We start from the raw sequence: 13,242 nt of genomic DNA on the forward strand, positions 1-13,242 counted from the left end.
AAGCATCGATGCATGGTAGTGGGGAAGCATCGTAATTTTGATCGTAACCCGATGATATTTTTGGTCAGAGGAGAAAACATAGCAACTGTCAGAAGAGTTCATGGTGTCATCGGAATTCCTATGCTCAATGGCATCATTGAGAAGCCTGACGATGAGTTATCGACGACTACATTTGTCAGCAATCCAACGTGTTGTAGTCGGACTTCTGACGATGGGCCATCAGAAATTAGCCTTGAATGTACTAGTGAGTAGAATCACTGATGCCAGTAGAAGATCATGATTTCATAGAGTTCTTTCACAAGAAACAAATCAATTTTTCATGGTCCTATGCAAGCATGCCATGAATCAATCTAGAACTAGTAATGCATTAGTTAATAGTAGCAGAAGGAGCCAGACCAGTAAAAAAAAAGATTAGAATGACGCATCCTCAGATTGCACTATTAGTAAAAGTTGAACTCAAAAATCTATTGGATGTGGGTTTCATACGACCCATGACTATGTAGAATAGATCTCCAACCTGGCACCAGTGGCACAACCGACTGGGAGCATTCGTATCTGTAAAAATTTTAGAGATCTAAAAAAAGCATGTCCTAAGGATGACTTCCCTCTTCTAAACATTGATATGATCATGGACCTCATAGCCAGACATGCAATGCTCTTACTCATGGATGGATTTTCAGGATACAACCATATAAAGATTGCTTTAAAGGATCAACACAAAACAACTTTTACATGCCCATGGGGTACATACTATTGGAATGTAATGCCATTTGGTCTCAAGAATGTTGGCACCACATATCAGAGGGAAATGACTACTATCTTCCATGATATGATGCATACAGTGATGGAAGACTATTTGGATGATTTACTAGCTAAATCATTAACCAGAAAGGGTCACCTTGTTGTATTGGACAAAACATTCAACAAACTAGAGCAATATAATGTACGCTTAAATCCAAAGAAGGGTAACCTTTGGGAAGCTCCTGGGATATATTGTTTCAAACAAAGGAGTTGAGGTTGATCTCGCAAAGGTCAAAGAAATTATGGAGATGCCACCTCCTAGGAACATCAGTCAACTAAGAACATTACAAGGAAGGCTACAATCAATTTGGTGGTTCATTGCACAATTGGTCGATAAATGTTATCCTTCACACATTTTCTTTACAAGAATGTTCATTTCAAATGGGAAGAGAATTTCTAGAAAGCATTCCAATAGTTAAAAGACTACCTAATGACGCCACCATCTCTAGATAGGCCCTTATTTTTATACATATCAGCTATAGCTATGGCCTTAGGCATCTTACTCGCACAACATAATATAGAAGGAAAAGAATGTACAATATGCTACATTTCTAGAAAATTGGTAGGGTATGAACTCAATTATACCCCTGTTGAACGAGCTTGTCTAGTGGTAATTTTGGCAACCACCAAATTAAGGCACTACATGTTGACACACAAGATACAACTCAATGCCAAGCTAGATCCACTCAAAAATCTACTCAGTAAACCAGCACTAATAGGTTGGTTGGAAAAGTGCGTTATGCTCCTAAGTGATTTTGACATAGAATATATGGAACACAAAGCCATCAAAGGACAAGTTATTGCAGATCGCCTAGTTGAATTACCACTCACAGGCGACCATCCTCTCATTTCCAATTTTCGAGATGAGGATATTTTCACAGTCACGTCAGGACGACAATGGAAGTTATATTTTGATGGCTCATACACTAGACATGGTTCAGGGGTTAGCATTCTCTTCATCACACCTCAAGGTGATAGCATTCCAAAATCATATCAACTTACATTCCCATACACCAACAACATAGCAAAATATGAAGCCTTGATCACAAGATCACACATGATTGTGCAGTGGAACTTAAAAGGGCTGCAGGTCTATGGTGATTCACAACTAGTCATCGGACAGGTCACTGATGAATACCAAACTAAAGATGATAAGCTCATGCCTTACAAGAAAATGGTTGATAGCTTCAAATAACTATTTACAGCTATCATGTTTGAGTAGATTCCTCAAGACTAGAACAAAGCTGCAGATTCAATGACTACAATATCCTCTCTCCTTGATCTTCCAAAGAACTCCACACGCTACGAGTTCTTAGTTGAACAACTTTGGATCCCTTCTTATGATATCCCAGAATCTGAGATGGTCTGTCAACTCATCGGTCCTAATTCCCCATGGTATGGTGAATTTGATACCTATTTACATGATCAAATCCTTCCTCCTAACCAATCAAACAATTAACAAAACATCTTCATACACCAATCCTCTCAATATACCATCATTTCTAAAACCCTATACCATTGAGGACTTGATGGTAATCTCCTCTGATGTCTAGAGAAAGGTGAGGTGACCACAATGTTAGAAGAGGTAGATGAAGGTATCTGTGGAGCTCATTCAAGTGGCCCTTCATTGGCTAAAAAGATCATGCGAGCATGATACTATTGGCCCTCCATGGAAAAAGACTCCTACTACTTTGTCAAAAATTGTAAGAAGTGCCAAGTTCACGGAGATCTTATACATGCCCCAGCGCAAGAATTACAACCTATCACAACACTATGGCTCTTTTGTCAGTGGGGACTTGACCTTTTGGGTAAAATCCATCCATCTTCATCCAACGATATCATTACCACCATAGAGTACTTCACCAAGCTGCTCGAAGTTGTTACCCTCACCCAAGTCACTGACAAGAAGATCACCTCATTCATCCTCAATTACATCATCTATCGGTATGGTGTACCCATGTCCATCATCATATATAATGGGCTCCCTTTCAAAAATCAAGATGTCTGTGAACTCTATGACAAGTTTTATATCCAGCACCATTTTTCCACCCCATATTACCCACAAGGTAATGGTCAAGAAGAAGCATCCAATAAGAATATATTGAGAATCTTGAACAAGATAGTCAATGATGTTGGTCATGATTGGCATATTCATTTGAATCCAACATTATGGGCATATCGAACTAGCATTCAAACCCCTATAGGCGCAACTCCCTACTCACTAGTTTATAGAGCCGAAGCCATCTTTGCTTATTGAGGTTTAATTACCATCTCTATGGGTCTCCTTGCACAATCTAATAAATGATGAAGAATATCGAGTCTCACATCTTTAGGACTTAGAACTGCTTGATGAAAAGTGACAAGCTACCTACAATCTCCTAAAAGCCGACAGCAGCGCATGAGAAGAAGCTACAATCATACAGTCAAACCTCACACATTTTAAGTAGGAGATATTTTTCTTAGGGAGAATCCTCACAATCAACCAAATAGAGAACACCAGGGAAAATTTGAATCCAATTGGTTGGGTTCATATGTCATCACTTCCATCTTTAGGTCTGGGGCATATCAGTTAGCAACTTTAGAAGGACAACCACTAGCAGATCCTGTCAACAACATGCATCTCAAAAAGTTTCATACATAATTTGTGCAAAGCATCAAGCTCATCTAATATCTGAAAATACCAAAAACATTTAGAAAAAGTCTTGAACAAAATACAAAATAGTAATAATAATAACAACCAAGAAAATAGTCAAGAAAAAATCATTTAGCCAAATGGTGAAAACCACTCTAGTGGCGTCTTGGGTAAGTATGGTGGTGAAAACCTAGTAAACAAGTGCAATTTGTAAAGGCTATAGCTCCATTGTCTTTCATAATTGTTGTGATCACATCTATTGTATCCATTCACCCATCATTTATACCATGACTTGTTATTTATCTACAATCAAGGTTATTTCCTCATGTGTCCCATGTCACGCTTTCGTACCAACACTTAAACTAGGGGCAATGTTCTTAACCTACTAATGGGAGTGGATTCTCCAAAATGTCCTAAAATAAGTATGTTTTGCTCTTAACCTACTAATTGAGTTGCTCATTCAAAAACTTCCTAAAATAATACCAAAAACATTTGCAAAATATCCTAAAGAAAACACAAAAACATTCACAACATTCAAACAATAAATTAAAAAAATCCAAAAACATGCTAAAAACATCAAAATCAATAAAAAACATTGCAAAGTATATTATTCCTTGTACATACACATCACAACAGTCGTGAAAATAACATTTTGAAAAACCTTAAACAATGACCACCTAGAAAAATCAACCAACAAACCACACATCTGTGCACAACTGTCTTCACAAGGATGCATCCTTCCTTACAAACAAGACATGGTAACATTTTCTTTGACAAGAAAATTTTGTTTGGCTGATATCAACTTGGTCAATTTTTTTGTATTTATATCAGGTTCCTACACTACTTCAGGATATCCACAAGTGATTAGACTAGCCAAGATGGTTCTTGATATCTTTTTCTTTGTTTGTTTCTTGTCTGCACATTGTTCCAATGAATTTTTGGGACATATACTAATGGTGTCTACTTGGGAAGTTCACTAAGTTACGTGATCCTATGCAAAAATACAGTCATGGATCACTATGGCTTACTGAATACAACATATACCTCAACCATTTGTACATGAACCAGAATGGAGGGGAACATTCCTTGTCTGCGATGTTTGCTTATAGGTGAAACACTCAACCTTGGTTTCGGATACCTCGGCCAAGATCGATACTACCATTCTGGATGGTAAAAATTAAGCACTGTGAGTAAGCCATGGATCACCATTGTTAGGTCTCGGAGACAACTGAGAGGGGGGGGGTGAATCAGTTGTCTAATAAATTCAAAATTCAAACAAAAAACTTATTAACCAACTTAATGCTTAATACCGATAAACCAGTTAAGTATGCCGGTAGATAGTGTTAACAGTAAATTGCAATACCAGTAAGGATTAATGCATGAAATATAAACATAAAATCATCCACAATACATGACACCAATATTTGTACGTGGAAACCATGTAAGGGGAAAAACCACGGTGGGAAACCTTACCCACAATCAGATGATACTAATGTAGATAGTAAGTGTACAAGAGGGATCTGCACATGCAGAAAGGCCAACAGCCTAGAGCTCACTGCTCAATCACAAATGGGAGTCACATTAACTACAGTTGGATGGTTAAATCCAATAAGAATGTACTGCACAAAATAGCATCCTCATATGCTGGATTCGGTACTGGTGTAATACTGATATGCTTCTACAAAAACCTAAAATGATGTCTTCATGTATACCTCTGCTTGATCTCACATATACCTTTACTCAATTCTTTTTTCGCATTCCACACTTGATCTTACAAATAAGATCTTACATTTATACCATGCCCTAAGACCAATTTCAGTAGGTCGACTCTGCAAGATATTACAATAAAAACATTTTACAAATAATATAATATCCGATGCAATAACTAATTAAACATGTCGGCTTAATGCATTTGAAACAATAATAAATCATCACCATAGCATGCCATGCTGATCTGGAAAAGATAAACCTGCTGGTGTAACCCTACATAACCTGGACCTATTTGCTGGTAAAAGCAAATATGCAAATATGAATATACCAATGATTATTATTTCAAAATAAAGTGTCCACATGATGTCTTCGACATTACCAAGTGTCTTCCACGTCATTCCAAGTACCAGTGAACAATATATCCTACTGGTGAACCCATATACCAGTAACTGTTGCACAATTTACTGTTTGTCGGTGAATGTTGTTGGATCTCCAAAGTAGGTGTATTCAGTAAGTGTTGACATCAATGACAAAACCATACCAAAATACCAACAATCTCCCCCTTTGGCATTGATGGCAACACAAGATGGAAAAACCATCAAAGTGCCAAAACAAAAATGCCAAATACAAAAACCAACAATCTCCATTTCTCCCCTTGGGAGTAACAATACCAATTTCTCCTTAAATGTGATTTCCAAAATTTCTCCCCTGAAATCTTTCACCAAAAAAGGATAATGTGTTTTTCCATAGATATCTCTCCCCCTTTGACATCAAAAGCCAAAGTCACAAAAGTCAAGTTCATACAAAATACCAACCAATTCAATATACCAACTACTCCCCCTGAGAGGTAGCTTCCTCATCAAATACCGGAATAAAAGATTTGTCCATTTAATTATGCCAGTTGATGACAATCATCAACTATCTAAGTCTCTATCGGTGGTGGTATGACTCCAAGCTGATCTTTGAGATACTCAAAAGTCTCCTTAGGCAAAGGTTTTGTGAAAATGTCTGCAAGTTGTTCTTTATTATTCACATAGACCAGTTATCACAGTATATAGTAATAGGTTCCTTGCATTTTACCTTTATGTCTTTCAGCATTTGCTTAAGCCAAAGTACCTATGTACAGTTTGTTGCTGCTGCAACATATTCTAATTCTGCTGTTGATAAAGATGTAAAACTCTATTTCTTACTCAACCAAGAAACTAATCTCTTTCCAAGAAAGAATGCTCCTCCAGTGGTGCTTTTTCTACCATCCACATCTCCTGCACAATTTGCATCTGTATATGCACATAGATCAAAATTTTCATCTTTAGGATACCATAATCCAAGATTTGTTGTGCCTTGTAAGTACCAGAAAATCCTTTTCACTGTGGATTCATGATTTTCTCTAGGATTACTCTGAAATCTAGAAACAATACATACTGCATTCATAATATCAGGCCTGGTTTGTGTCAAATACAATAAACATCCTATCATAGATTTGTATCTAGTTGGATTAACAGGTGCAGATCCATCCCTTTGAGGTAATTTGTCATTTGTAGTGATAAGTGTGCTTACCGGTTTAGAGTTCTCCATCCCAAATTTCTTAATTAGTTCTTTCAAGTACTTAGATTGACTCAAAAATATACCTTTATCAGTCTGTGAAATCTACAATCGTAAAAAGAATTTTATTTCTCCAAACATAGACATTTCAAATTCTTGCTGCATTTCAAGAGAAAATTCTTTACATAATCCATCTTCTCCTCCAAAGATTATATCATCAACAAATAATTCAATAATCAAGATGTCATCATTAGTTACTTTGTAATATAAATTGCTACCTGCATTTCCTTTAGTAAAACCAATCTTTAAAATATACTTAATCAATCTTGCATACCAAGCTCTTGGGGCTTGTTTCAATCCATACAGAGCTTTTCTTAACCTGCAAACCATATCATTGTCATCTGTCAAAGAAAATCCATCAGGTTGTTCAATATAAACTTCCTCTTCAAGATCTCCATTCAAAAATGCACATTTAATAACCATTTGATAAAACTTTGTAATCCTTGTGAGATGCAAAAGCCAAGGATAATCTAACTGCCTCAATTCTGGCTACCGGTGCAAAGGTTTCATTGTAATCAACTCCTTCTTTCTGAGAATATCCCTTACACACTAGTCTTGCTTTATTTCTGACAACCTTTCCATCTTCATTAAGTTTGTTTCTAAATACCCATTTGGTTCCAATTACATTTTTATTTTTAGGCCGGGGAACTAATGTCCAAGTATTATTCTTCTCAATTTGTCCTAATTCTTCTTCCATTTTCAAATGTTCATACTTGATTCGGAAGCTTTCAAGTTTTTCAATTTTGACTATGTAATCTCCTTCATTCAGTGTTTCCAAATGATCCCAAATAGCTTTAGCAGTAGACCTATCTGATAATCCCATGATTTGTTGATCTGATAATGCACTCAAAAGTGCTTCTCTTGTTTTGCAATCATTTTCTTCATCTTTGGCTAAGGTGGTTGGGGCAGTTTGACCAACTACAGCAGTAGTATAACCATTCTTAGTAACTTCCTAGATGTCTTTACCAATGCAGTTCAGATGTGTCTCCATTCTGATTTTCCATATCCCATAGTTGGTTCCATCAAGTTTAAGATTGTCCTTCCTAAAATAATTAGTAGACATTGGATCTCCTCAAGTTGTTAAACTTTTGCAAAAGAGGACTAAGCTCTGATACCAATTGTTAGGTCCCGGAGACAACTGAGAGGGGGGGGGGGGTGAATCAGTTGTATAATAAATTCAAAATTCAAACCAAAAACTTATTAACCAACTTAATGCTTAATACCGGTAAACCAGTCAAGTATGTCGGTAGACAGTGTTAACAATAAATTGCTATACCGGTAAGGATTAATGCATGAAATATAAACATAAAATCATCCACAATACATGACACCAATATTTGTACATGGAAACCCTGTAAGGGGAAAAACCACGGTGGGAAACCTTACCCACAATCAAATGATACTACTGTAGATAGTAAGTGTACAAGAGGGGTCTGCACATGCAGAAAGGCCAACAACCTAGAGCTCACTGCTCAATCACAAATGGGAGTCACACTGACTATAGTTGGATGGTTAAATCCAATAAGAATGTACTGCACAAAATAACATCTTCATATGCTGGATTCAGTATCGGTGTAATGCCGATATGCTTCTACAAAAACCTAAAATGATGTCTTCATGTATACCTCTGCTTGATCTCGCATATACCTTTACTCAATTCTTTTTCGGCATTCCACACTTGATCTTACAAATAAGATCTTACATTTATACCATACCCTAAGACCAATTTTAGTAGGTCAGCTCAACAAGATATTACAATAAAAACATTTTACAAATAATATAATATCTGATGAAATAACCGATTAAACATGTCGGCTTGATGCATTTACAACAATAATAAATCATCTCCATAGCGTGCCATGCTGATCTGGAAAAGATAAACCTGTCGGTGTAACCCTAGATAACCTGGACCTCTTTGCCAGTAAAAGCAAATATGCAAATATGAATATACCAATGATTATTATTTCAAAAAATTGTCCACATGATGTCTTCGACATTACCAAGTGTCTTCCATGTCATTCCAGGTACCGGTGAACAATATATCCTGCCAGTGAACCATATACTAGTAACTGTTGCACAGTTTACTGTTTGCTGGTGAATGTTGCTGTATCTCCAAAGTAGGTGTATTCAGTAAGTGTTGACATCAATGACAAAACCATACCAAAATACCAACAACCATTTCATCTCATCTATTTATATTGCATTCGGTTGCATATCATCCATTCATTTGCTCATTCATTGTTCATATTTGTTGTTCACATGCAATTAATTTAGGTTTCTATGAGAACGCAAAGCATATAAGCCTTCTCTTGGGTACAATCATGATGAAGTTATTTGATACATCATCTCATATCTCCATTCTATACTTGGATTTTTCAACCAACTTGACATATAAATCATGTAGGAATGGCATTATCATATAGTTGCATTTCAATCATTAAGTGCATTCATTATCATTTAGTTGCTTTTCAATCATTAAGTACATTCATTATCATTTAGTTGCATTTCATGTTACTATTTACTAAGTTGTCATTAGTTTTATGTCCAAAGTCATTCTATATACTCTAGTCAGTTATTGCTACCGAAATATTCACTCGGTAAGCACAGAGTAGTCAGTTACTGTGTAGGGGAAAAAGTGACACTAAGCAAACATGCCCTAATCTCACTTTCAATCACACACTTGTGGAATACAAAAGAGCCTAGAGGTATCACACAATTGGCTACTTCTTTTTGTGGAAGAGAGAGCCATGGGCTACCTATTAGGATTTCTATTCCTTTGTTGCAAATGATAGATAGAATGATGCAAGTTCAACTATTAACCCTAAAGTGTAAGTATGAACTAGTAACTTTGAGCACAAGATTGTAGAATTGAGATTTAATGATGAACAATTGTAAGGATAAGAGGAGAAATGTAAATGTGTACCTCGAATGGATTTGATTCTGCAAGATCTGCCGTTGAAGCCGGAAGCCTGAAATACCGAAGCTGCTACCTCTGAAACTGCTAAAATTCACTGAAATGGACAAGGACCAGGGCGCCTAGCGCCCCTGTCCCAGAGACCAGGGCACCCAGTGCCCCTGTCCTAGCAGGACCAGGGCACCCCACGCCCCTGTCCTATCTTTCTGGGTTGGAATTTGGTGTGAAGTTCTGTCTCGGTCCACTCCCGTCGGATCTGCAACTTGCGGCGTCCTTCGAATACGGAAATCTGCACTTATATCTGAAAAGGGTTGTAGGTGGCTATATAGGGTTTTGCCTTAGTCAAACCCCCGCTTTAGTGATTTCCACCTCCACAAATAGCCAAGTTGTATTATAAAAGTAGTGTGTGTGTGTGCAAGATCCTAAAATGCAAGTAAGCAAACTAGAGCAACCTAGAAAGTAAACCCTAATTGCTTGTAAATGATAATGTAAATGCTCCAAATCAAGATGCCAAGTGATCTAAAGCATGAATACAAATGATATAATGAGGCTTATGCAAAGACATGAAAACAACATGAAATCATACCCAACCCCAAGGGAGGGGTACAAGCCAATCTTCAGTCGGTGATCCCTTATTGCTCTCCAATGTCTTCAAAGCCCTAAATGGATGGATGAAATTGATGAATGCTTGATGGATGGATGTTTGAATGTTGTTGAAATCTTCAAAGATCTGCTCTTTCACTGCGTAGAAGGCCCCTTGAAACCAAAAATTCCCCCCCTTTCAAATGAAGAAAGAGAGCTCTTATATATGAAACCCTAGGTCTTAATTTCAACTTTTGGCCAACCTAGATATTGAATCTCTCGCCAATTTCTTGGGGTTAAGCTTTATTTTATGATTGGATTGCGCTCCTAAAATTTTGGGAAAAATGTCTGGGACCGTGTGCACGCCGGGCGCCATGGTCCCGACAACTTTTCACCAAATTTTCAGGGTCGTCGGATATGATGATTTTAGAGAGAATCTCAAAGTTACAAGTGATTTCGAGATGTTTTGACCCCCGAAATCAAGCCCCCAAGTTCAAAATAGGACCTAATTAGGGTTTTTAGATTAAATGATGATTGGAAGAATAAAATGAAAGGGGCAGACTCTAATGAAAAGGGCCCAACTTTATGATATGGGAGATGATAAAAATAGAACCTTAGACCTAATTAAGTGCTAAAGGGGAAATGCAATGCAAAATGCAAAATGCGCCATGGCGGGTGCTAAACTAGGTGTGAAATTGTACCACCCTAGCAAGTGCGTACAATTTACGATGCTACATTTAGCCCCCACTTTAGCGGTCATATGAACACTACGTGCATATGCAATCTAAAGTACAGAAAAGTAAACATTATTTGAAAAAGGATATATCCATAAGTCTGTCGAACGAAGCCCCCAGCGGTATCTGTAGTACACAGTTAGGAACCACACCCTACAAAACACAGGTTAGATCACAAAATCATCTAATGCTTACTAAGGAAGGTGATGAAAATTCGAGGGTAGCTATATGCCCCCCCTGTTTCGGCTTGCTAATTTTAGTGAGTTGAAATAGGGTATCATGTTTACCACTTCGAATTGTTAAAGATTATTGATGACAAATGCTCACAAGAAGATTTGATATGAGATCAAAAAACTAATGGAGAATCATTTGGTAAGAAAGAGGACTAAATCTCAATTCCAACACAACAAAGAGTGTGAGGATTTGAGAGTTCTCTAACACAAGATGAAGGATGTAAATGGAAACAAAATGCAAAGAGAAGAAAAGAAAGGAAAAAAGCATGAATACACACATTGGTGATCCATGAGAAGAATAGTGAGAGAGAAAACATGGACTTCTCACCCCTAGATCTTGTCTAGGTGATCCATTGGAAAAAGGACATGGAAAACTAGCCCCTAGAGTCTGTCTACGTGATCCATGTAAGGGAGGAGAGTGAGAAAGTCTAGCCTTATGCCGCTAGTTCCACTCAACCTCGTGCATGTGTGTGTAAGTGAGGTTAGAAGCACCTCATAAGAGTCTATGCCCGAGTATGCTACAACCTGTATATGTATAGTACAAAAGCATGACATCTCACTCTAAGAGTCTGTGCTCTGGTTCCGAGAATAATCACCTTGCATAAAAGAAAAATGGAGACATCTCGCTCTAAGAGTCTGTGCTCTGGTTCCGAGAATGACCCATTGCTCAAAAAGTGTAATGTTTATGTCATAAGTAAAGTAGAACAAGGATACCTACCTTCATCACAAAAGAAGATACCCCTAAAATGCAACAATGTCATAGATCCAAGCAAGAGAGTTTTGCACTCTTTAAGCAAGGATAAGATAGTTGAAAAAGGGATATCTTGTAGTATGTGTAAAGGAGATCCTTAGAGGAGAAGAGATCTTTGTACAAAAGACACCTATCCCTGAGAGGAATTGTCTTATAACATCTTCTAGAATAAGACAAAGAAGAGAATAAGAATACAATACTTCCTTCTTTTGCGAGGTGAAAGTGATTCTTAATGAAGGATGATGCTATTTTTAACCCAATTGGGAGAGTGAATTCATTATGGATGTATTTTACCAAGTGCAAAGAGGTTGTAGTCAAGGACTTACACCTCTTGTAAGAGAGAATCCTTGAACAAACAACAACAAATGCATACAAGGACTAACATCAAGTAATAAAGTTCACACCATCCACAAAATAGGAAAAAGTGGATCCTTAGATAAAAATAAGGAAAGATCATTGCCTCCCAAGGATAAGGACAATGAGAAGGACTTACACAATCTTCTAGGGAGAGATTTAGACATAAGCAAAATGTACTACATACTCACATGAATTCATGCAAGCAAGACATTAGTGTATGTAAAATGCTACTCACCAGAAGTGGGTAGGATAAAAAAGAGAATACACATCTTCTCTCATATCTAAGAAAAGAGGATTCTAAAGAAAAGATGATCAATATTTCCACACTATTACCCCAAAGGGAAATTTTAATCATAAAAAGAAGAGATGTATGAAATCACTCTTGTCCCCATAGGAACAAGAGATAACATAGAAAATTAGGCTATTATGTTGCCTCAAAAATATGATTGCACTTGAAATTGTACCATCATGAATGACAATGAGCCCCCAGTAAATGAGCTACCAATGTCACATAATGATGAGCAACATAATAGCCATTAATGTTATTTAAAGACATGATAGATTGAATGAGGTATTTGAATATGACATGCTAAATGCTCAACTATAAGTGAGATCAAAAACATGTATAAAATGATAAAAATTGAAGAAGAAAAGTCACAAGAAATCTTAGAAGAGGGATGAGTGTAATTTATTAGAGCCTTATCCCTGGAGGAAAGGACTTTATGATGAATAGTAGATAAATATTCATAAGTGGATTTAAAAATTTGAGGGGAGTCATAAAGAGATTTGTTCATTGCCAAGATTTCCTTATCAGGGGAATGAGAGTTGATAGAAGTAGAAGATGATTTAGTTGAAGTGAGATCATCATCACTACTAAATATAGCATTCACATTGAGAGATGGTATTTTAGATGCTTTGGTGGGCTT

The sequence above is a fragment of the Cryptomeria japonica genome, chromosome 7 (assembly GCF_030272615.1).
Source record: "Cryptomeria japonica chromosome 7, Sugi_1.0, whole genome shotgun sequence".
Lineage (NCBI taxonomy): Eukaryota > Viridiplantae > Streptophyta > Pinopsida > Cupressales > Cupressaceae > Cryptomeria > Cryptomeria japonica.